Genomic DNA, 27492 nt, shown 5'->3' on the forward strand with positions numbered 1-27492 from the left:
ATTAGGTATATCTCCCAATGCTATCCCTCCCCCCTCCCCCCTCCCCCCACCCCACCCCAGTCCCAAGAGTGTGATATTCCCCTTCCTGTGTCCATGTGATCTCATTGTTCAATTCCCATCTATGAGTGAGAATATGCGGTGTTTGGTTTTTTGTTCTTGCGATAGTTTACTGAGAATGATGATTTCCAATTTCATCCACGTCCCTACAAAGGACATGGACTCATCATTTTTTATGGCTGCATAGTATTCCATGGTGTATATGTGCCACATTTTCTTAATCCAGTCTATCATTGTTGGACATTTGGGTTGGTTCCAAGTCTTTGCTATTGTGAATAATGCCGCAATAAACATACGTGTGCATGTGTCTTTATAGCAGCATGATTTATAGTCCTTTGGGTATATACCCAGTAATGGGATGGCTGGGTCAAATGGTATTTCTAGTTCTAGATCCCTGAGGAATCGCCACACTGACTTCCACAATGGTTGAACTAGTTTACAGTCCCACCAACAGTGTAAAAGTGTTCCTATTTGTCCACATCCTCTCCAGCACCTGTTGTTTCCTGACTTTTTAATGATTGCCATTCTAACTGGTGTGAGATGGTATCTCACAGTGGTTTTGATTTGCATTTCTCTGATGGCCAGTGATGATGAGCATTTTTTCACGTGTTTTTTGGCTCCATAAATGTCTTCTTTTGAGAAGTGTCTGTTCATGTCCTTCACCCACTTTTTGATGGGGTTGTTTGTTTTTTTCTTATAAATTTGTTTGATCCAAAATTGACACCCTAACGTCACAATTAAAAGAACTAGAAAAGCAAGAGCAAACACATTCAAAAGCTAGCAGAAGGCAAGAAATAACTAAAATCAGAGCAGAACTGAAGGAAATAGTGACACAAAAACCCTTCAAAAAATCAATGAATCCAGGAGCTGGTTTTTTGAAAGGATCAACAAAATTGATAGACCACTAGCAAGACTAATAAAGAAAAAAAGAGAGAAGAATCAAATAGACACAATAAAAAATGATAAAGGGGATATCACCACCGATCCCACAGAAATACAAACAGAAATTCCCACAGAAATTCCCATCAGAGAATACTACAAACACCTCTACGCAAATAAACTAGAAAATCTAGAAGAAATGGATAAATTCCTCGACACATACACTCTCCCAAGACTAAACCAGGAAGAAGTTGAATCTCTGAATAGACCAATAACAGGCTCTGAACTTGTGGCAAGAATCAATAGTTTATCAACCAAAAAGAGTCCAGGACCAGATGGATTCACAGCCGAATTCTACCAGAGGTACAAGGAGGAACTGGTACCATTCCTTCTGAAACTATTCCAGTCAATAGAAAAAGAGGGAATCCTCCCTAACTCATTTTATGAGGCCAGCATCATTCTGATACCAAAGCCGGGCAGAGACACAACCAAAAAAGAGAATTTTAGACCAATATCCTTGATGAACATTGATGCAAAAATCCTCAATAAAATACTGGCAAACCGAATCCAGCAGCACATCAAAAAGCTTATCCACCATGATCAAGTGGGCTTCATCCCTGGGATGCAAGGCTGGTTCAATATACGCAAATCAATAAATGTAATCCAGCATATAAACAGAGCCAAAGACAAAAACCACATGATTATCTCAATAGATGCAGAAAAAGCCTTTGACAAAATTCAACAACGCTTCATGCTAAAAACTCTCAATAAATTAGGTATTGATGGGACGTATTTCAAAATAATAAGAGCTATCTGTGACAAACCCACAGCCAATATCATACTGAATGGGCAAAAACTGGAAGCATTCCCTTTGAAAACTGGCACAAGACAGGGATGCCGTCTCTCACCACTCCTATTCAACATAGTGTTGGAAGTTCTTTTTCTTTTTTTCTATATTTCTTTATATTAGTTTTTAACTCTCCTCTATTGAAAATAAGACAATTTTAAAGAACAACAATCTGGCTCATTCAATTCTGCTATTTTTTTAAAGCTTCAACTCAGCGGTGTTTCTTTTAGTGACTCTATGGAAACCCATTTCCCAAAATATAGATATTTATTTTACATGACAAATATTCATATTTTTCTCCTTTTCAAGAATGACATGCTAATTGTTAGGAGTTTAACTTAACTCAAGTTTTCTCAATATACTTTCTCATGCCTGGTCCATTTTATAGTCTGTCCCTTTAAAATTTGGTGTAAATACAATATGTCATTTATTATGGAGTTTCTTATTTATTTTTATTTAATAGATCTAAGAATTACCAAGATTTCTGGGTCCCTTCTTAATAAACAAAATTGAAAATTATGCACTTAAATAATCATATGCGTATATGTAGGCAGCATGAATTAAAAATAAAGTTATCAATAATTTATAAAAATTAAGAAATTAAATTGATAAATATAAATTAGATCATTTTATAGCATTTATTAATTTCTATAATGTATTTCCTAAATGGCATGACATCCTGGTAATGACTACTCTTCTTGATTATGCAGAAAGTGTTTGTTGTAACAGAATTCTTCTACATAATGCAAACATTTTATGAATACTGTGGTTTGGAACTATTATTTTGTTATTTTTATAGAATGTAAAAGAAAGTTTAGATATTCCCTTATGTGATGGCCTGAATAAGATGGGTTAAAGACCTATATTTTAATGGAAATATTCCAAAAATGATAATGGGGACTAATTGAAAAATATCACACGATGTGGCATGTCCAAAACTGAGTGTTGTCACAGTGTCAAGATTTATAAGGTTTTACTAGGTTAACTTACTAAATAAGTAGGAGTTTTTGTTTTTTATGATATAACCATATTTCATATTATGTATATGTGTGTATGTGTGAATATGTGTGTGTATATATGTGAATATATGTTTAGTGTGTGTGTATATGTACATATATTCTCCGCTGAATGCCTTATTTTTTATGAAAAACATTCAACAGAGACATTTCACAATGAACACAAAATTGTTATTTAATATTTCATTAAGCTTACTTTGAACTTTGTAAGAAACCCAACATTCTATGATTCTAACTGACATCAGTCAGGAATGAGAGACTCATATAACACAATTTTTGATTTAGGTTTGCCGATGTTGATTATTAACTATGCCATCTTAATTGAAACTAATCAAAAATCCATTTTTATGATGCATTTATTAGCAGCAACATTTCTGAAATGCGATACTCTAAATCTTAAAATGAATTTACAACAGATAGGCTTACAACAAATAATATTCATAATTATCTGATGATTGCATACCTTGTAATAATTTGGTCTGTTATTTTAAACTCAGTGTTTACTATACTGCACTTTAGTGTTGAACAATAATGTGAAATTGTCAGAAACGCTAAAGGATCCAGAATATACTCTGGGAATTTGCATTGCTTATGTTCTTTAAAATTATAATTGTGAATGTATTTCATTCTAGTATCTTTCATAAAATTTTATCAATACTGGAAACCTAAAAAGTAATTAGTACTTGCTGGCAAAACTTTATGTATGAAAATGGTGAACAATAAAATTTATTTACTACTTAATGCTAGTGAGAGCTAAGTATAATCCTCTATCAGTATGCCAAATTCATTTTAAAGTAAAACTGAAGTAACGTTTCTCCGTTTGCACAGATGATAGCATATCAGAAAGATTCTACCAACTCTTGGACCTTTTTTGTTGCATCTGTCTGCCATTGTTATCTGGAAGGCCTAAGCTGTGAGCCATAAGTTTTAGTAAACTAATACATTTATAAAATATAAAGCATCCCATCATTCACTTTGAATATATACAATATTTATTAATTAAATATACTTGTAACATTATGTCATATAAAACGTGTATACTCTTCAGATATCATGATTTGCTACTTTTTATTTAGACAAGATCTTTCAAAAATCTTGCATAACAATATTCTTGGAAGATATCTATTATTATACCTGCAAAATTGCAAATATCCAAAATCATGAGTGGTCCCTAATACACCTGTGTTTCTATATATAAGAATATAGTATTAGATTATATAAGCTATATTATAATATATAATATATATTCTAACATCTTTTCAAATTCACTAATCTTTACTAGCATGATATCAAAATTATCAGTTCCATACTGTGTATTTTTATCTCTGTCCTTGTATTTTGGTTTTTAGAATACTTATGTCTTATATCTTTCATGACTCTGCCTAACATGGTCAAGCTTTCCTTAAGCCTCTTGACTATAAAGAATGTAGTTCTAATTGGTTTAATGCAGTTGTTCACTTATTCTATCATGTGTTTCATTCCTGGTTCAGTTTCCACTGATTGATACTTTTCCTGCCTCAATCCAAGTCCAGTAATTTTTGATAGTATTCCATACATTGCAAATTTTGCCTTGTTGGCGATTAGCTATCTTAATGTTCCTATAAATATACATATGCTTTGTTCTGGGATGCAGTTGAGTTCTTTGGAGATGGTTTAATCTTTTGGGGTTTTGCATTTAAGATTATATTTTAGCAAAATCCTAGAGGCACTGACTAAGGCAAATGTTGAATCACTGTTGTGGCAAAATCCTGATTTCTCTACCTGATGGCCCATAAATTATGAGATTTTTCTAGACTGGCTAATGAAAATACCAATAATTCCATCCCTGGTGGGATCTGGGAAGTATTCCCCCTAGTCCTTTTAGATCGTTCTTTCCCTATCCTTGGTAGAATCCTTATATTCACATACTGACTGAAACCCAGTTTAAAAGTCCAGAAACCAGACACAGGAATGTAGAGGTCTCTGCAGCTACGTTCTGCCTGTACTCTGTTCTGTGAACTCTAGTGCCTTTGCCTCACCTGTTTCTTCTTATTTTCAAGAAGCTAGAAATTATTCAATGTGACTCTCAATTTTTTCGTTTTTTTAAAAAAAACTGCAAATATAATACTACCCATAATAATTTCAATATATTTATTTAATATTTATTTATCTACTGTTCAGTTCTTACAACAGCTTTTCCTGAGGATTAAGGCTTTGTCATCTCTGACTGATGAAAACATCCTAAAATTATCAGGATTTGCCTTTTGGAATATGCAAAGAGAAATTAAATTGTATAAATTATTTCATGAAAAATCAAATAATTGTCTACAAATGCTCTTAGTGTTTAATATAATCAATCCTGAGAAAATAAAGGCAAAAATAACAACTAATATAAATGAGAATTTAAAAAAAATGTGTGCATACTCATCCTGCTATGAGCAAAAAGTCATTTTACTGAAGAGCCTAGAGGTAAAATTTTTAAACATCATAATCCCCAAATAACCCTTGATATCTTGACTCCTCATTTAGACAATAGTGTCATTTCCAAAATTTATGAAACAGCTTTCATGTTTCATGTAATCACAATTGTTTTATGATTATGATTATTGTTATTTAATTCTTCCCCATAGGTATGTATGCATATCATACATGGTAAGCAAATTGTGAAGACTTTGGTGATAAAATATACATCTCACATTTTTTTTAATTAGAGAAGAAAATGAGAAAGCTAATGAGTTACCCTGAAATTTGCAAATCTAAAATATTTATTTGGCAGATATATTTTAAATACATACATTATTTTATATTTTGCATACACATTTTCTTTGAACTCTAAGTTAAGAAACACAATTTAGGAGTTCTGATCATGCCAGAGATGCTTGTATTGAATATGTATTGAGCTGATAACAATAACCAACTCTAGATACAACATAAAAAGTAACTATTTAAGGAGACCCTAGAGGAAGGAACTATAGGGATACCAACACTGAAAAAAGATAAGCAAACTCTGATGTGTCATACATAACTAGTCTCTCCTGAGAATACTTTCCAGGTTATAGGGCTTTATATTGCGGTATAAAGAAAAATAGAAAATAATACTTTTATTAAGATGTAGGAATAATATTAGGCCAATTTTTAAGGTTGTCAGAAGTGATGTAAATTGAGAGAAGATTCCCAATTCTCCATCTCTTTCTTCTCTCAAGACAGAAGAGAGTCACAAAGGATACATAAAAGTTTCTCGACTCTATTTTGTACTGTTTTACTATTCATGCAAGTGTCAAAAATCCAAGGAATCCAGGAATAGCAGCTGAGATATAACTTTTTAGACATAACCTGTGCAGAGAAAAAATAATTTGAGAAGTTCAAATCCCAGCCAAAGGAAGGGTTTGTTACAAAATCTCTGGCTTCCCAGTTAAAAGCAAGGATTACATATTCTAGGAGTGATCTCTGAACCAAAGGTTTTTCTGTAGGACAAAAGACCAGTCTCCACAAGCTTTCTTTATAAAACCAAAAGCCAAGCCTCCACCAGATCAAGGTAATCCTCTAGTAATTTATCTGTCAGGACAAAATTCAACATTCTTTCATGTAAGAACAGGCAAAATTAATTAATGTGTGGTAGAATTAAAATAAGAACAGCACTTGCTATTGGTTGGGAAAGGATCATGTTTGACTGTAAAAAACAGAAGATAAATTTCTGTGGTAGTAGAATTTTTTATATCTTACTCTACACTGTATATGTTTGTCAAAATTCATCAAGCTGAATTTAAGATCTCAGCATACACAAGTTAAACCTCAAAAAATATTTTATTAAATGTGAAACAAATTCAAGAGCAAATTTAAGACTTCATATTTATGTAGACTGGATATAGAATTCAAAACTATATAAATGTGTTTGCTTGTGTTTATGTATGTTGAGTTAAAACCAGTTAAAAGACTAGTTTGCCAAATCAAATCCACACAAAGGAACAATTTTACCAAAGTAAAATTTGATTATTAATTTCAAGGTTTCAAAAAACAAATAGACACATGTAAAGATGAGAGGTCTGGCACGTCTCAGATGTCTCCTTCCTTCTGTACTGGACATGTGTTCTCTGGGAAGGAATAGTAAGCAAAGTTTTTAATGAGATCCTGAATCAACTCAGACAGCAGGAAAATTTATGTAATAAGACCTCTCCATTTCAATCCAGAAAATTGACTAGTTACATAACATTTGCTCTAGAAATGTGCATAGATCACAGGTCTATTTGTGAGAAACAGGAAAACTGGCCCAAGACAAGAATGCCCTCTCTCACCACTCGTATTCAACATAGTATTGGAGTCCTGGCCTGCACAATAAGGCAAGAGAAAGAAACAAAGAGCATCCAGATAAGAAGAGAAGAAGTTAAACTATCCCAGTTTCTGGAAGACATGATTCTATATCTAGAAAATCCCATAGTCTCAGCTCAAAATCTCCTTAGGCTGATGAACAACTACAGCAAAGTCTTGGGATACAAAATCAATGTGCAAAAGCCACTAACATTTTTATACACCAACAAAAGTCAAGCCAAGAGCCAAATCAGAAGCATACTACCATGTACAATGGCCACAAAAAGAATAAAGTACCTAGGAATACAGCTAACTTGAGAGGTAAAAGACCTCTGCAAGGAGTACTACAAACTACTGCTCAACAAAATCAGGGATGACACAAACAAATGGAAAAACATTCCATGCTCATGGATAGGAAGAATCAATGTTATTAAAATGGCCATACTGCCCAAATATTATTAACGTTTGTAGATTTAATGCTATTCCTATTAAACCACCATTGGTGTTCTTCACTGAACTAGAGAAAACTATTTTAAAATTTTTATGGAACCAAAAATGAGCCCAAATAGCCAAGCCAATCCTAAGCTAAAAGAACAAAGCTGGAGGCATCGTGCTACCTGACTTTAAACTATACTACAGGGCTACAGTAACCTAAACAGCATGGTACTGCTGTTTAAAGAATAGACACATATACTAATGGAACAGAATAGAAAACCCAGAAATACAACTGCATACCTACAACTATCTGATCTTTAACAAACCTGACAAAATCAAGCAATGAGGAAGGGTTTCTCTATTCAATAAATGGTGCTGGGATAACTGGCTAGCCATATGCAGAGGTTTGAAACTGGACACCTTTGTTACACCATATACAAAAATTAACTCAAGATGGATTAAAGATTTAAATGTAAAACCCAAAACTAAAAAAACACTCTGGAAAACAACCTAGGCAATACCATACCACTCTGGAAATAGAAATGGGAAAGAAATCATGACAAGGATGCCAGAAGCAATTGCAACAAAAGCAAAAACTGACAAATGAGATCTAATTAAACTAAAGAGCTTCTGCACAGCAAAGCAAACTATCAACAGAATGAGCAGACATCCTACAGAATGGTAGAAAATATTTCTACATTTGCATACAATGCACTTGACAAAGGTCTAATATACAGCATCTATAAGGAACTTAAATTTGAAGCCCAAAACAGAAACCCCCATTTAAAAGTGGGCAAAGGACATAAATAGACATTTCTTAAAAGAAGACAACATGTGGCCAACAATCATATAAATAAAAGCTCAACATCACTGATCATTTGAGAAATGCAAATCAAAACAACAATGAGATATCTCACACCAGTGAGAATAACTATTATTAAAAAGTCAAAATAACAGATGTAGGCTGTGGGGAAAAAGGAATGCTTATCCACTATTGGTCAGAGAGTAAATTAGTTCAACCATTGTGGAAGACAGTGTGGTGGTTCTTCTGAAACTTAAAGACAGAAATACCATTCATCTCAGCAATCCCATTACTAGGTATATACACAAAGGAATATAAATCATTCTGTTATAAAGATACATGCACACATATGTTCATTGCAGCACTATTCACTACAGCAAAGATATGGAATCAGCCTAAATGCTGGTCAATGATAGACTGGATAAAGAAAATGTATCACAATACATCTACACCATGGAATACTATGCAGCCATAAAAAAGAATGAGATCATGTCCTTTGCAGGGACATGGATGGAGCTGGAGGCCATTATCCTTAGCAAAGTAATACAGGAACAGAAAACCATGTACTGCATGGTTTCACTTATAAGTGGAACTAAGTGATGAGAACACATGGACACATAGAGGGGAAAAACACACAATGAGGCCCATCAGAGGGTGGACAGTGGGAGCAGGGAGAGGATCAGGAAAAATAACTAATGAGTACTAGGCTTAATACCCGAGTGATGAAATAATCTGTATTAACAAACCCCCATGACACGAGTTTACTTATATAACAAACCTGCACATGTACCTCTTAACTTAAATTAAAAAGATAAACAATCATAAACCATGAACATATTAGTTGGAATATTTCATAGATATAGACTATCTCCTAGAAAATATTGTTTACCTTGAAGTCCAGTTATCAGGCTACAGCGGCATTGGACTAGACCACTGTATTTTCTTTCCCCTGAGAGTGCCTCTTCACCTAACTGGGAATAAATGAACCACAGGTCAGCTGCTTAATCCCCTTCCTTCCCAGTTTTTATACTAAAATAAATCGCTTAATAATAAATACCCCCATTTTATTGCCTTTTTTTATTTAGCTAGGATCAACTTGTAAATCATTTTTTATTTTTACCCAATTTTAATGCCAAACTAAACCTGAATAATACATATAAAGAAATCCATTATTTAAGAGCTCACATGCAGCATAAGTAGTCCTGAAATATGTATGCAATAAAGTTTTTAAAAATTTTTATGACTTGGCCGAGCTTAGTGGCTTATGCCTGTAATCCCAGCCCTTTGGGAGGCTGAGGCGGGCGGATCATCTGAGGTCGGGAATTCGAGACCAGCCTGACCGACATGGAGAAACTCCGTCTCTACTAAAAATACAAAACTAGCCGGGCATGGTGGCTCATGCCTGTAATCTCAGCTACTCAGGAAGGCTGAGGCAGGAGAATTGCCTTGAACCGGGAGGCGGAGGTTGCGGTGAGTCGGCATCGCTCCACTGCACTCCAGCCTGGGCAATAAGAGCGAAGCTCCGTCTCAAAAAAAAAAAAAAAAAAAAGACTTATTTTTAAAGCAGTTTTTAAATTCTCACCAAAATTAAGAAGAAGATACAGAAATTTCCCATATACCCACTCTGCTTCCGCAAATACATAACTTTTCCATCATCAACATCTGTCATCAAACTGGTACATTTTTTATAGTTGACGAAGCTACATTGACATATCATAATCAACCAAAGCCCATAGTTTACATTATGGTTCACTCTTGGTGTTGTACATTTTAGGGTTTGGACAAATGTATAATGACAAGCATCCTTTTTAGTAGTATCATATAGAGTATAATCATGGCCCTAAAAATTCTCCGTGCTCCACCGATTCATCCCTCCCCACACCCAACCCTTTACAACTGTAATCTTTTAAATGTCTGCATAGTTTTGACTATTCCAGAACATCATGTAGTTGGCATCATACAGTATGCAGCCTTTGCAGATTGGCTTCTTTCACTTAGTAATGCAGTTAAGATTCCTCCATGTCTTTTCATGGTTTGATAGCTCATTTACTTTTAGTACTTAATAATATTTCATTGTCTGAATGCACCGCAGTTTACTAATGAATTTACCTAGAAAATGACATTGTAGTTGCTTGCATGTTTTGGCAGTTATGAATAAAGCTACTATAAACATCCATGTTCTGGTTTTTGTGTGGACATGTTTTCAACCCCTTTAGGTAAATATCAAGAAATGCAATTGCTGGATCATGTATGAGTATGAGTATGTTTACTTTTATAAGAAACTGCCAGATTTCCAAAGTGAACATATTTCTATCAGCAATGAATAAGAGTTCCTCTCTTCTATATCCTTTCAAGCATGTGTTGTCATTGTTTTGGATTTTGGCCATTCTAATGGGTGTATAGAGGTAGCTCACTGTTTTTGTAATTTGCATTTTCCTGTTGACACGTGAGGTGGACCATCTTTTTATATGCTTATTTGCCATCTATATATCTTCTTTGGTGAGGTGTCTGTTAAGGTCTTTGGCCAATGTTTAATCATGTTGTTTTCTATTGTTGGGTTTTAAAAGTTCTTTGTAAATTATGGATAACAGTCCTTTATATGTGTTTTACAAAAATATTCTCCCAGTCTCTGGATTGTCCTTTCATTCTATTGACATTGTCTTTCAAAAAGCAGAATTTTAAAATTTTTATAAGATCCAGTTTATCGATTATTTACCTTATGGATTGTGACTTTGTTTTACCTAAAGTTTTGCCATATCCACGGTCATCTAAGTTTTCCCCTATGCTATCTTTCAGGAGTTTTAGGGTTTTTAGTTTACATTTGGGTCCATGACCCATTTTGAGTTAATTTTTTGTAAAAAATGTAAGGTCTTTGTCCAGATTTATTTATTTATTTTTTGCATGTGTATGTCCAGTTGCCTCACCAACAGCTTTTTTTCAGCAATAATCTTTTGCTGAAAAGATTATTTTTGCTCTATTGTATTGTCTTTTTTCCCTTGTGAAAGAGCAGTTGACTACATTTATGGGCCTTGTATTCAATTATATTATCCCTTTATCTATTATTTCTTCATTACCTCACTGTCCTGATTACTGCCATTTTACAGTAAGTCTTAAAGTCAGGTAGTTAGTCCTATAACCTTGTTCTCCTTTAACATTCTGTTGGCTATTCTCGGTATTTTGTTTTTCCCTATTAACTTTAGGATAAGTTTGCTGATATCCACAAAATAACTTGATGAGATTTTGAGATTGTATTGAATCTATACATCAAATTGGGGAAAACTGACATCTTAACAATATTGAGTGATCCAATCCATAAATATGGACTAGCTCTTTGATTATAAATCTTGTATACACATTGTTAAATACATACTGAAATATTTCTTTTTTAGGGTGTTAATAAAAATATTTTCTGTTTTCAAGTAAAAATTGTATTTTCTCACCACTGGTACTTTTCACCTCTGGTATATAGGAAAGTAATCAGCTTTGGTATATTAACCTTGTATCCAGCAACTTTGTTATATGCTTTTTAGTTGCAGAAGGGTTTTGTTTGTGGTTGTTCTTTCAAGCTTTTTCTTTCAAGTTTTCTACATAGATTATTAGACATCTTCAAACAAAGGAAGTTGTTTCTCCATAGATTATTAGACATATTGAAACAAAGGCGGTTTTATTAATTTCCCTCCAATTTGTACACCTTTTCATTTTATTTTTTGGTCTTATTGCATTAGTTGATGCTACCAGTATGATGTTAGAAAGGAGTAGGGAGAAGTGGTATCTTTTCCTTGTTTTTGATATTAGAAAATATCTCACCATTATAAATAATGCTAGCTGTAGGTATTTTGTGGATGTTCTTTATCAAGTTGAGGAGGTTTCCCTCTATTTCTCAATACAGAGAGTTTTTATTATGAACATGTGTTGAGTTTTGTCAAATAAACTACATCTATTGATGTGATCATGTGATTTTCATTTTTTAGTCTGTTGATGTGCTGTATTACATTAATTGATTTTGGAAAGTTCAATGAATTCTGCATACCTGGGATAAATCCCACTTGGCTATATTGTATAATTATTTTTACTCATTGTTGGATTCTATTTTCTAATATCTTCCTGAGGATAGTTGTATCTATGTTCATGAGAGATATTAGTTTGTAGTTTTTTTCTTGTAATGTTTTTGGTTAATTATGACATTTGGGATGCTAGCCTCCTAGAGTAAGTTAGGAAGTATTTCCTATGCTTCTGTTCTCTGAAGAGATTTTAGATAATTGGTATAATATTTTTCTTGAGTTTTTGTTAGAATTCACCAGTGAAACTATTTGTTTCTGAAGCTTTCTATTTTGGAGTTTTAAATTATTGATTCAATTTCTGTAACATGTATAATCCCATTCGATTGTTTATTTTTTATTGCATGAGTTTTAGCAAATAGTACCTTTCAAGCAATTGTTTCATTTCATACTGAGTATCAAATTTGTGAGCGTAGTTATTCCTAGTATTTCTTTATTATCCCTTTAATGTCCATAGGCTCCATGGTGATGCTCCCTCCTTTATTTCTAATATAAATAAGTTGAGTCCTCATTCTGTTTTACTTAGTCTGGCTAGAGCCTTACTAATTTATTGATCTTTATTTAAAAAAACAGTTTTGGTTTCATTGATTATCTTTTTGGTTTTCTTTGCTCAACTTAATTGATTTCTGGTCTAATTATGATGAATCTTCTCCTTACTTTTGTTAAACTGAATAAACTGGAGGTCATTAGCCTGAGGCTGTCTTTATACTCTGAGTTTCTGTAAAATAAACCTCAATATAACTTAGTACATACACAAACCAAAACCTAAAGTTAGAAAATATAACAGCTGAATTTCAGTCAATCACAAAGGGTCAATTCATCACACTATGTCCAAGTAAGGCAAATGGCTTATCTCACCATGCCCAAATAAGGCAGATAGCTTGCTGTAGTGAGATAATATTTCTACTTTGCTTCGTGCTCCAGTTATAAAAAAAACTCTCTGGTCTAAGGCCTGTGTGGAGCTCTTTAAATCTCTTCTGGCTTTGAATTCTGCCTAATTTCTAATTGTTCTTTGCTTAAATAAATCCTGCTAAATTTAATTTGTCTAAAATTTTTCTTTTAGGACTTTGGATTTAATTTGCTCCTCTTTTTCAAATATCCTAAGGTGAAAACAAATTATTGATTTTAGATCTTTCTTCTTTTCTGATATATGCATTTGATGTTATAAATTTCCCCCTAAGCATTATTTTGGCTGTGATAGAGTTTGGATATATTTGTCTCCTCCAAGTCTCATGTTAATATTTTATCCCAGTGTTGGAGGTGGAACTAGTGGGAGCTGTTTTGGTCATGGAAGTGGATCTCTTATGGATGACTTAGTTCCATTCTTGTGGTCATGAGTGAGTTCTTGATCTAATAGTTCCCATGCTAAATTATTAAAAGGAGCCTGGCACTTTGTCACCACTCTCTCTTGCTTCCTTCCTCTCACCATGTGGTGCTTACTCCCCTTTCCCTTCTGCCATGAGTGGAAGCTTCCTGCATTCCTTACCAGAAGCAGATGCTGGTGCCATGAATTTTGTACAGCATGCAGAATAGTGAATTGAATAAACCTCTTTTCTTTATAAATTACCCAATCTCAGGTATTTCTTCATAGTAACACAGAATGGACTAAAACTGGCTGCATCCTACAAAATTGATGTTTCATTTCCACTTTCATTCAGTTAAAAATATTTTTAAATTTATTTTGAGATTTCATCTTTGACCCATAGGCTATTTAGAAGCATGTTGTTTAATCTCTATGTATTTTGATTTCTAGTTTAATCTCATTGTGGTTTTATAACAGATGTTGTATTTCTGTTCCTTTAATTTTGTTGGGGTGTGTTTTATAGCCTATCTTGGTAAATGTTGTTTGTGAATTCCAAAAAAAATGTGTACCTTCTTGTTATTGGACAGAGTAGTCTATATAGATTTAAATTATATCCAGCTAATTAATGGTGTTAGTGAGTTCAACTATGTCCTTACTGATTTTTCTGCCTAATGGATATTTCCATTTCTGAGAGAAGGCTATTAAAGTCTCCAACTATGTAAGTGGATTCATCTACTTTTGCTTGCACTTCTATTAGTTTTTGACTCACAAAGTTTGACACTCTGTTGTTAGCTGTATGTATTTTAAAGATTGTTATGTCTTCTTGTAGAATTGACCCCATTATCTTTATATAATTTTGCTCTATGTTCCTGGTGACTCTCCTTGCTTGAAAATCTGTTCTGCTTGAAATTGAATTAACTACCTGTGCTTTGCCTTTACTGGTGTTAGCATGGTATATTTTCTCCATCTACTTGCTTTTACTCTGTATGTCTTTATATTTAGCTGTTTCTTTGTAGACAACATTTAGGAGGTTTGTTTTTTGAATCACCCTGACAATCTCTGTCTTTTAACTTGTGCGTTTAGACCACTAATATTCAATGTGATTATTGATATAGTTGGATTAATATTAAATATATTTGTTACTGTTTTCTATTTTTTGCCCTAATTTTTTCCTATTTTGTCTCCCACTCTTTTTCTGTACTTTGTGATTTCAACTGAGTATTTTAAGTGATTCTATTTTTTTCTCCTTTCTTAGCATATCAGCGATGTAATTTTTCTACTTATTTTATTGGTTGCCCTGCAATAAATCTTTTAAGTTCTTGAAATTGCATATAATACCTGCTTGAACCACAATATGATACTTGATTCATCCATTATTAGATTTAAATGGGTATTAGAGACAATATACATCAATACTGTCAATTTTGGTACTGAGAAATTAGACAGTACATATATATAAATAATATCAGAAAAATGGCTAAATGTAATTTCATGTGCTGTTTTCTAAATATGCTCAGTATAAATGTTACTTGCTTACTTCTACAATGCTTTCTATATTACACTCTATGTTTAGAAACTTTTGCTTTCACTCTTTTGGCTAAAAATTTCAATTTAATATCTGCCTGAGACCAAAGATAGTTAATGCACCAGTATAAAATCATTTTGATTACAATGATATTGATAAAATATCCTATTCCATAAAGTAAAAAATGCTAATATGGTGCTTTCTAATTGATTTTCAGATTATTTATTAAATCATGGAATTATTAACTCAAATCCCGCTACTCTTTTTTTTTTTTTTTTTTTTTTTTTTTGAGACGTAATCTCACTCTGTTGCCCAGGCTGGAGTGCAATGGCGCGATCTTGGCTCACGGCAACCTCCTGGGTTCAAGTGATTCTCCTGCCTCAGCCTCCTGAGTAGCTCGGATTACAAGCACGTACCACCACACCTGGCTAAATTTTGTATTTTTAGTAGAGACCGGGTTTCACCATGTTGATCAGGTTGGTTTCGAACTCCTGACCTCATGATCCTTCCGCCTCAGGCTCCCAAAGTGCTGGGATTACAGGCGTGAGCCACTGCACCCGGCCAATCCCACTATTCTTAGCTGTAGCTGTTCTTTATTCAGTTCCTTAGCCCTTCTAGGTTATACATTTTGAAAATGGCATTTATTCATATTTATCCTTCAGATTACAATTTTAATGTTATTTCTCTAGGAAAAATTGCCTTAGTACCTAAACTGGTCAGAGTTTATACTTAGGCATTTTACCTTCATTTTTCTCATTAGCATTTGCCACTGTTTTAATATTAATAATATGTTTTATTTTTGTAATTGTAAAATACATGTCATGGCATGCACATCATGAAGTGTAAGCACACTGCAGGCTGTGGATGTATATAATTTGCTCACAGTTTTATCTCTAGAATCTAAAACAGTCTTGGTTCACTGAAGTTTTTTTTTTTTGTCCGTATTTACAGAGATAGAAAGAAAAAAATTGGGAAGGTAAATGTGTCAATGTTGTCATCACATAAGGAGTTAAGCGAGCCAGTGCACCCTGTGGGCTTAGGTATTCAATAGAAGTAAATTTTTAAATAAGAGAAAAAAAAATTTCTTCAGTATTCTTTGCTTTACAAATTATTTCATACAATTGATTATTTTCTGTTGTATCACTATAGGTCAAATTGCATTCTCCCCAAATTCACATATTTAGATTCTAACCCTCAGTAACTTGAAATGTGACTGTATTTGGACACAAGTTACTTAAAGAGGTAATTAAGTTAAAATGAAGGATTTAAGGTGGACTCTAATCCAATATGACAGGTGTCCATCTAAGAGAAGGAAATTTGGATGCATGGAGAGGCTACACCAACATGAGCTTGTATAAAGGAAAAAGCTATGAGAGGATAACCTAAGAAGATGGCCATCTATCCGCAAGCCAAGAAGAAAAGTCTTAGAAGTAACCAAACCTGGAAGCACCTTGATTCTGGACTTCTAACTTCTAAAACTGTAAAAAAATAAATTTTTGTTGTTTAGGCCACACAGTCTATGGTACTTTGTTGTGGCAGCCCAAGCAGAAAAAGACACTGACCCAATGCACTTTATTTCTCAGTACAATAGCTGTTCTAATTATAATTTTTTTATGGGCCACATAAACAGAATCTAATGCAGAAAAAAAAATCAGATTTGAATGGGACCTCAAAGAATAATTACCGAAAAAAATCTATCTTTTATACTTAAAATATTTTACTTTATTTTCTGTTTTATTTTGTGTTTTAGAGTAACTGTGTGTGTATATATCCGTTATTTGAGGAAGGAGATAAATCGTTTTGGAAAAGGAGTATTTTAATGCCAAATAAAATATATTATCATGTGTGTTTGTAGCTAAAATACTTAAATTTTAATACACCTTGGGTCAGGCGTAGTGGCCCACACCTGTAATTGCAGCAATGTGGGAGGCCAAGGCAGGTAGATTGCTTGAACCCAGGAGTTCCAGATATGTCATGGCAACATGGCAAAATCTCATCTCTACAAAAAATACAAAAATTAGCCGAGTGTATTGGCACATGCTTGTAGTACCAGCTACTCTGGAGGCTGGGGTGGCAGGATCACTTGGGAAGTTGAGGCCGCAGTGAGCAGTGATTGAGTTGCTGCACTCCAGCCTGGGCAACAGAACAAGACCTTACATGTAAATAAATAAATAAATCATTTCATTCTCAGTGGGCACCATTGGTTAACTGTCAAAATCAATCTAAATTTCATAAGCAAAGAAAAAATACAAATGAAATAAGTAATTAATATTTTGTATGTCTTCCACCTCTAATTCTATAATTGATCAGATTATTATTTTATTAGATTTCATATTAGTGGAACTTTCAGAACTTTGTTTTGAAATATACATATGTTTACCAATAAAAAATAAAAAGTCAATTTTGACATCCCAGTTTTCTTGCAAAACCAATTAATATTAGCATGACTCTTACTAATGGCTTAAAATAATGTAGAAATCCTATGATGCTAATAATTCATTTTTAAATAACTCTTTTTATAAAATAAATGTTAAGGTAACAATCTCAATTCTTTAACTTTGATTTATAAGGCCTGTATTAACTTTTAAAATAACATTACATATCTCTATCACGCAAAGTTGTCAGAGGAATATAGTAAAAAAAATCAAATAGCAGTTCAGAAGACTTATTAGACTTTTCTGGGACACAGAAATGTTAAAGAAATCAGATATGCCAAAGGGACACATCACACTTTAAAACAAATTCTATTTATGGAAAGTAACCTATATACCATTTGTTTTTTGCTAATTTCTAACAAAACTCTAGCATGTCAGTGTACTCTCAGAAAATGTATATTAACACAGGATTTTAGTTACATATTTAAATCTCAAAATTCTATTTCATAGTATACTAGCAGCTAGTCATTAACATAATGTGAAGTATCTTATATATAATTTAAACCGTAGTTGTCTAAATAAGTAAAAAAAAATTTGTCTCATTTTCCTTAATTTTTTATTATGTGTGTATTTGCTTGCTTACTAATCTACATAATCCAGTATATCAGAGTCCCTGTCACTTTAGTGAATTAATCTGCATTATTTCAACTTGACTGATTAAACTAAAAGAATATCATCAAGAATTTTAGGCTGTCATTTAAATATCATTTAAAAATGCACGTAGAAAATACTCAAAACATATACATTCAAAAACCTCAGGAAGTACTAAAGAAAAAAATAGAGACAATATTAAAATTGATTTTCTATCACTAAGATAATTCTACAGCAATGAATTTAGGTTAACAGCTGGAAAAGAGAACATCAAATTTGACTAAAAATATATTAATGGGAAAAACAGTAAATTCACCTATTCTTTCTGTAGAATAACTGCAAAATGCAGAAGTAGTCTAGATTCAAAAATACAAATAGGTTTTTTTATAAAAAGATTTTAGCCTCTTACTTAAAATAGAGAACCAAAAAAGAGGTCTGGAATTTATTTCCAGTTCTGCAACTTACTCAATGTGTGACCTTAAGTTGATACTTTTAGCCTATTCTTTTTTTCTTCATTATTATACTTTAAGTTCTGGGATACAGGTGCAAAACTTTCAGGTTTGTTACACAGGTATACACGTGCCATGGTGGTTTGCTGCACCCATCAACCCGTCATCTACATTAGCTATTACTCCTAATGCTATCCCTCCCCTAGACCCCACCCCCCAACAGGCCCCAGTGTGTGATGTTCCCCTCCCTGTGTCCATGTGTTCTCATTGTTCAACTCCCACTTATGAGTGAGAACATGCGCTGTTTGGTTTTCTGTTCCTGTGTTAGTTTGCTGAGAATGATGGTTTCCAGCTTCATCCATGTCCTTGCAAAGGACATGAACTAATTCTTTTTTATGACTGCACAGTATTCCATGGTGTATATGTGCCAAATTTTCTTTATCCAGTCTGTCATTGATGGGCATTTGGGTTAGTTTCAAGTCTTTGCTATTGTGAATAGTGCTGAATAGTGAATAGTGCTGCAATAAATACACATGTGCATGTGTCTTTATAGTACAGTGACTTATAATCATTTGGGCTAATGGGATTGCTGGGTCAAATGGTATTTCTGGTTCTAGAGCCTTGAGGAATTGCCACACTGACTTCCACAATGGTTGAACTGGTTTACACTCCCACCAACAGTGTAAAAGCATTCCTATTCTCCACATCCTCTCCAGCATCTGTTGTTTCCTGACTTTTTAATGATCACCATTCTAACTGGTGTGAGATGGTATCTCATTGTGGTTTTGATTTGCTTTTCTCTAATGACCGTTGACGATGAGCTTTTTATCATATGTTTGTTGGCTGCATAAATGTTTTATTTGAGAAGTGTCTGTTCATATCCTTTGCCCACTTTTTGATGTTTTTTTTTCTTGTAAATTTTTTTAAGTTCCTCATAGATTCTGGGTATCAGAACTTTGTCAGATGGATAGATTGCAAAATTTTTCTCCCATTCTGTAGGTTGCCTGTTCACTCTGATGATAGTTTCTTTTGCTGTACAGAAGCTCTTTCATTTAATTAGATCCCATTTGTCAATTTTGACTTTTGATGCCATTGCTTTTGGTGTTTTAGTCATGAAGTCTTTGGCCATGCCTATGTCCTGAATGGTATTGCCTAGGTTTTCTTCTAGAGTTTTTATGCTTTTAGGTCTCACATTTAAGTCTGTAATCCATCTTGACTTAATTTTTGTATAAGGTGTAAGGAAGGGGTCCAGTTTCAGTTTTCTGGTTATGGCTAACCAGTTTTCCCAACAGCATTTATTAAATAGGGAATCCTTTCCCCATTGCTTGTTTTCATCAAGTTTGTCAAAGATCAAATTGTTGTAGATGTGTGGCATTATTTCTGAGGCCTCGGTTCTGTTCCATTCGTCTGTATATTTGTTTTGGTACCAGTACCATGCTGTTTTGGTTACTGTAGCCTTGTATTATAGTTTGAAGTCAGGTAGTGTGATGCCTCCAGCTTTGTTCTTTTTGCTTAGGATTGTCTTGGCTCTACGGGCTCTTTTTTTGGTTCAATATAAAATTTAAAGTAGTTTTTTTTCTAATTCTGTGAAGAAAGTCAATGGTAGCTTGATGGGCATAGCATAGAATCTATAAATTACTTTGGGCAGTATGGCCATTTTCACAATATTGATTCTTCCTATCCATGAACACGGAATGTTTTTCCATTTGTTTGTGTCCTTTCTTATTTCCTTGAGCAGTGGTTTGTAGTTCTCTTTGTAGATGTCCTTCACATCTCTGGTAAGTTGTATTCCTAGGTATTTTATTCTTTTTGTAGCAATTATGAATGGCAGTTCACTCATGATTTAGCTCTCTGCTTGTCTATTATTGGTGTATAGGAATGCTTGTGATTTTTGCACATTGATTTTGTATCCTGAGACTTTCCTGAAGTTGCTTATCAGCTTAAGGAGATTTTAGGCTGAGATAATGGGGTTTTCTAAATATACAATCATGTAATCTGCAAACAGAAATAATTTGACTTCCTCTCTTCCTACTTGAATACCCTTTATTTCTTTCTCTTGCCTGATTGCCCTGGCCAGAATTTCCAATACTGTGTTGAATAGGAGTGGTGAGAAAGGGCATCCTTGTCTTGTGCTGGTTTTCAGAGGGAATGGTTCCAGCTTTTGCCCATTCAGTATAATATTGGCTCTGGGTTTGTCATAAATAGCTCTTATTATTTTGAGATAAATTTCATCAATACCTAGTTTATTTTTAGCAAGAAAGGCTGTTGAATTTTTTTGAAGGCTTTTCCTGCATCTATTGAGATAATCATGTGGTTTTTGTCATTGGTTCTGTTTATGTGATGGATTACATTTATTGATTTGCATTATGTGGAACCAGCCTTCCATCCCAGGGATGAAGCCCACTTGATCGTGGTAGGTAAGCTTTTTGATGTGCTGCTGGATTTGGTTTGCCAGTATTTTATTGAGGATTTTTGCATCAATGTTCTTCAGGGATATTGGCCTGAAATTTTCTTTTTTTGTTGTGTCTCTGCCAGGTTTTGGTATCAGGATGATGCTGGACTCATAAAATGAATTAGGGAGGAGTCCCTCTTTTTCTATTGTTTGGAATAGTTTCAGAAGGAATGGTACCAGCTCCTGTTTGTACCACTGGTAGAATTTGGCTGTGAATCTGTCTGGTCTCGGGTTTTTTTGGTTGGTAGGGTATTACTACCTCAATTTCACAACTTGTTATTGGTCTATTCAGGGATTCGACTTTTTACTGGTTTAGTGTTGGGAGGGTGTTATGTGTCCAGTAATTTTTCCTTTTCTTCCGGATTTTCTAGTTTATTTGCGTAGAGGTGTTTATAGTATTCTCTGATGGTAGTTTGTTAATCTTTTCAAAAAACCAGCTCCTGGATTCATTGATTTTTTGAAGTTTTTTTTTCATGTCTCTATCTCCTTCAGTTCTGCTCTGATCTTAGTTATTTCTTGCCTTCTGCTTGCTTTTGAATTTGTTTGCTCTTGCTTCTCTAGTTATTTTAATTGCGATGTTAGGATGTTGATTTTAGATCTTTCCCACTTTCTCTTGTGGGCATTTAGTGCTGTAAATTTCCCTCTAAACACTGCTTTAGCTGTGTCCAAGTGATTCTGGTACACTGTGTCTTTGTTCTCATTGGTTTCAAGGAACTTATTTATTTCTGCCTTAATTTTGTTATTTACCCAGTAGTCATTCAGAGCAGGTTGTTCAGTTTCTACTTAATTGTGTAGTTTTCAATGAGTTTCTTAATCCTGAGTTCTAATTTGATTGCACTGGGGTCTGGGAGTGTTTGCTATGATTTCCATTCTTTTTCATTTGCTGAGGAGTGTTTTACTTCCAATTATGTGGTCAATTTCAGAATAAGTGCAATGTGATGCTGAGAAAAACATATATTCTGTTGATTCGGGGTGGAGAGTTCTTTAGATGTCTATTAGGTCCACCTGGTCCAGAGCTGAGTTCAAGTCTTGGATATGCTTATTAATTTTCTGTCTTGTTAATCTGTCTAATATTGACAGTGGGGTATTAAAATTTCCTACTATTCTTATGTGGGGTTCTAAGTCTATTTGTATGTCTCTAAGAACTTGCTTTATGAATCTGGGTGCTCCTGTATTGGGTGCATGTATATTTAGGATAGTTAGCTCTTCTTGTTGCATTGATCACTTTACCATTATGTAACGCCGTTCTTTGTCTTTTTTGATCTCTGTTGTTTTAAAGTCTGTTTTATCAGAGACTAGGATTGCAACCACTGCTTTTTTTTTTTTTTTTTTTTTTTTTTTTTGCTTTCCATTTGCTTGGTAAATCCTCCTCCATCCCTTTATTTTTAGCCTATGTGTGTCTTTGCACATGAGATGGATCTCCAGAATACAGCACACCAATGGGTCTTGACTCTTTATCCAATTTGCCAGTCTGTATCTTTTAATTGGGGCATTTAGCCTATTTACATTTAAGGTTAGTATTGTTTTGTGTGAATTTGATCCTGTCATTATGATGCTAGCTGGTTATTTTGTCCATTAGTTGATTCAGTTTCTTCATAGTGTCGATGGTGTTTACAATTTGGTATGTTTTTGCAGTGGCTGGTACTAGTTTTTCCTTTCCATATTTAGTGCTTCCTTTATGAGCTCTTGTAAAGCAGGCCTGGTGGTGACAAAATCTCTCAGAATTTGCTTATCTGTAAAGGATTTTATTTCTCATTCACTTATGAAGCTTAGTTTGACTGGATAAGAAATTCTGGGTTGGAAATTATTTTGTTTAAGAATGCTGAATATTGGCCCCCACTCTCTTCTGGCTTGTAGGATTTCTGTAGAACGATCCACTGTTAGTCTGATGGTCTTCCCTTTATGGGAACCTTTCTCTGTGGCTGCCCTTAACATTTTTGCCTTAATTTCAACATTGGTGAACCTGACTATTATGTGTCTTGGGGTTGCTCTTCTTGAGGAGTATCTTTGTGGTGTTCTCTGTATTTCCTGAATTTGAATGTTGGCCTGTCTTGCTAGGTTGGGTAAGTTCCCCTGGATAATATCCTGAAGAGTGTTTTCCAAATTGGTTCCATTCTCCCCGTCACTTTCAGGTACATCAATCAAATGTAGTGTTTGGTCTTTTCACATAGTCCCATATTTCTTGGAGGCTTTGTTTGTTCCTTTTCATTCTTTTTTTCTCTAATATTATTTTCATTCTTTATTTCATTAAGTTGATCTTCAATCTCTGATATCCTTTCTTCTGCTTGATTGATTCAGCTATTGATACTTGTGTATTCTTCAAGAAGTTCTCATACTAGGTTTTTCAGCTCCATGAGGTCATTTATGTTCGTCTCTAAACTGGTTATTCTAGTTAGCCTTTCCTCTAACTTTTTTCAAGCTCCTTAGCTTCCTTGCATTGGGTTAGAACATCCTCCTTTAGCTTGGAGGAGTTTCTTATTACCCAGCTTCTGAAGCATACTTCTGTCAATTCATCAAACTCATTCTCCATCCAATTTTGTTCCCTTCCTGGAGAGGAGTTGTGATCCTTTGGAGGAGAAGAGGCTTTCTGGTTTTTGGAATTTTCAGCCTTTTTGTGCTGGATTTTCCTCATCTTCATGGATTTATCTACCTTTGATCTTTGATGTTGGTGACTTTTGGATGGGGTTTTTCTGTGGATGACCTATTTGTTGATGCTATTCCTTTCTGTTTATTAGTTTGCCATCTAACAGTCAGGACCCTCTGCTGCAGGTCTGCTGGAGTTTGCTGGGGGTCCACTCCAGACCCTCTTTGCCCGTGTATCACCAGCAGAGGCTGCAAAACAGCAAAGATTGCTGCCTGGTCCTTCATCTGGAAGCTTTGTCCCAGAGGGGCACCTGCCAGATGCCAGCCAGAGCTCTCCTGTATGAGGTGTCTATTGATCCCTGCTTGTAGGTGTCTTCCAGTCAGGAGACATGGGCACCAGTGACCCACTTGAGGAGGCAGTCTGTCCCTTAGCAGAGGTCCAGTGCTGTGCTGGGAGATCCACTGTTCTCTTCAGAGCTGACAGGCTGGAATGTTTAAGTCTGCTGAAGCTGCGCCCACAGCTGCCCCTTCCCTCAGGTGCTCTTTCCTAGGGAGATGGGAGTGTTATTTATAATGCCCTGACTGGGGCTGCTGCCTTTCTTTCAGAGATGCCATGCCCAGAGAGGATGAATCTACAGAGGCAGTCTGGCTACATCAGCTTTACTGAGCTGCAGTGTGCTCTGCCCAGTTTGAACTTCCCAGAGGCTTTGTTTACACTGTGAGGGGAAAACCACCTACTCAAGCCTCAATAATGGTGGACACCCCTCACCACACAAAGCTTGAGCATCCCAAGTCGACTTCAGACTGCTGTGCTGGCAGCAAGAATTTCAAGCCAGTAGATCTTAGCTTGCTGGGTTCTGTGGGGGTGGGATCCACTGAGCCAGACCACTTGGCTCCCTGGCTTTGGCCTCCTTTCCAGGGGAGTGTATGGTTCTCTCTCGCTGGCATTCCAGGCACCACTGATGTATGAAAAAAAACTCCTGCAGCTAGCTCAGTGTCTGCCCAAACAGGAGCCCAGTTTTGTGCTTGAAACCCAGGGCCCTGGTGGCGTAGGCACCCAAGGGAATCTCCTGTTCTGCGGGTTCTGAAGACCATGGGAAAAGCATAGTATCTGGGCCGGAATGCACTGTTCCTCATGGCACAGTCCCTCACGGCTTCCTTTGGCTAGGGGAAGGAGTTCCCCGACCCCTTTCACTTCCTGGGTGAGGTGCCACAGCACCCTGCTTCAGCTTGGCCTCTGTGAGCTGCACCCACTGTCTAACCAGTCCCAGTGAGATGAACCGGGTACCTCAGTTGGAAATGCAGAAATTAGATGCCTTCTGGGTTGATTTTGCTGGGAGCTACAGACTGTGCAGTTCCTATTCAGACAGCTTGCCAGCCACCCAACTTATTCTTTAAAGAAAAGCATGCCTTATCTTTTACTTCTCAACATGATCTTTTGTCACATGAGATTCTTTGATGTTATATTTAACTTTAGCATCTATTGTAGGATCAGTCTCAATGCTTTCAGTCAACTTGAATCTTATCTGCATATAACTTATTGAATAAAAGACTTAGTTTAAGCATTCTCTACCATGAAGTTTGTTCCTAGAAGTTGTGAATGAGTCATTTTTATGATGGCTTTAAGGCAAGCAGTCTATGACTGAACACATTTCAGCCTATTATATTCTATATGAAAGATATTAATCTCATGAGTAAGAGATTGTTTAGACTGTATAGGTCTCCATATGAATTTAACACTCTTATTCAGTATGGTAATCGTCCATTTCCTTTTTTGTTTAAATATAGATTAATAAAGTAAAATTTTCAGACTATGACATTTATCTCAGGGCTAGAAATGGTTTGAACCACTGAAAAATGACAATTTTCTATTTCATAAATACCCTACCTTGGCATAATCTAAAATTCAAGTCAATAACTCTAATACATTTAAGTTGTTAATACACTGTGCTGAGGAAGGGATTCTAGTAGAAAGCATATTAAAGATTTAAAAAATTAACTGGAATATAAGTGATGAATATGATAAACGAGGAAAGTAATTATAAAAATATTTTCAAGATTTGGGCCCTTAAACTTCCCCAAACCTGGACAACCAGAGTATAATACAAGGTATAAGGTTTCTTTCTTTATATTACAGAAGTTATAAAAATATGATAATAAATTTAAATATTGTTTGGTGTTCAGATCAAAATCAAAACTGAGTTTACTAATGGAATTTCAAACCCCTGCATATTTGGAACTTAATCTAAAATTGATAGAATACTTTTTGTAGGGATGATTTACAATATCTGTGTTTTAAGTCACTATTTTTTTAAGTAGACATGAACATTTGGGGTTTCTAGAAAACTAAGTCAAAAGTCTGTTCTGATTTTAGAAATATCATTAAGAGACTTAGCTTACACAAGAACAACTGGATGAGAAAACCATTTTTTTTCATAATCAAGTGAATACAATTATTGCAAGAATGGCCTTTCCTCTGCTTCTTATAGAGGCCTTTTCTCTACTTCCCCTTTTTAAAGGGAAGAGTCTTAATTTGTCTTCTGAATTCCACCACCTTTCACTTACGTCAGTTTGTAGTATCTACAAGATTCCTCCTTTTTCCCTTGCAACTTTATCTTCAGTCTATTATATTATTTTCATGACCTTATGAATATGCTCTTGGCCATTTTATCAAATCAAGTGAAACACAGCCCAAACCAACGAAATCAAACCAACACAAATCCAAAGCACAAATACACAAATAAAATCTTTCTCATCCCATAAACTATGTTCCTGTAAAATTCTGATAAAAGTTATAGGTATCTAGTGTCTTTACTTAGTTATCATTGATTATTACTTTGCAAACTCAAACTAGATTTATGTCTTCAGTCCTTCACTGAAAGTGTTTTTAATCATGTCCTTCCTGATTCCTCTTCTACCAAGTCCTACTCGTTGAAATTACCTATAAATCGTAGATTCAAATGGTCAATTTTTACCTTAAAAACAATGTTACTAGGATTACTATGGGATGGCACTGCATCTACAGGTCAATTTGGAAATAATTTAAAAATCTTTAAATATTTTGGATTTTCCAATAGATAAACATGACAGAACTTTTCATTTATTTATTTCAAATTAGCTTATGTTTAGTATCACTATTATATTTAGTATCACTATAAAAGGTAAATATTTTTACCTTTTACTTTCCAATTGTTTGCTGGTTTTATATAAAATTAACAACTTTTTAATAATAAATTTGATTCCTCTGATCGTTTACACATTACTTTTAGTAGTTTTTGTGTGGTACCTATGGTTTCTATATAAACAACTATGCCATATGTGACTATATATGTAATACATTCTTTCCTTCACCAGCTTTATGCTTTCATTCATTTTTCTAAGATATTCAGGCATTGATGTACCCTTGCTTTCTTATTACTATTAAGGTAAATATATTTCAAAGTTTATTATTAAGTTTCATGCTTAATGGGTTCTCTGTCAGTTGTGGTTTCTTTTGAATCTTAGTTTGCTACAAATTTTAATCATGAAGGGTTATTTGAACTTGTAAACTATTTCTGGATCTATTTAAATGATCCTAATGATTCGCTGCTTTATTCCATTATACTGAATAATTTTGGATGTAAAATCAACTTTGCATTTGTAAAATAAATAACAATTGCTTATATTTATATATTCCTGAATTAGATTTGCCAACAAATTATTGTATGTTCTTGAGAGATTGTCAAAACTTGTGCTGGTTCTGAGATTTTACACCACAGGTACTTGCAGGCTAACAA

The 27492-nt window shown here is 34.5% G+C and overlaps 1 long non-coding RNA gene across 1 annotated transcript in view; it reads right to left on the reverse strand.

Annotated features, from left to right (window-relative positions):
* Nucleotides 1–9209: 9209 nt before the first annotated feature.
* LOC129526122 (uncharacterized) overlaps nt 9210–27492 on the reverse strand; it is a 104728-nt gene continuing 86445 nt past the window's right edge. Inside the window, exon 3 of the long non-coding RNA XR_008670729.2 lies at nt 9210–9291. This is a non-coding gene — a long non-coding RNA (uncharacterized lncRNA). The remainder of the gene's footprint in view (nt 9292–27492) is intronic.

This window comes from Gorilla gorilla, chromosome 14 (assembly GCF_029281585.2).
Source record: "Gorilla gorilla gorilla isolate KB3781 chromosome 14, NHGRI_mGorGor1-v2.1_pri, whole genome shotgun sequence".
NCBI classification, from domain to species: domain Eukaryota; kingdom Metazoa; phylum Chordata; class Mammalia; order Primates; family Hominidae; genus Gorilla; species Gorilla gorilla.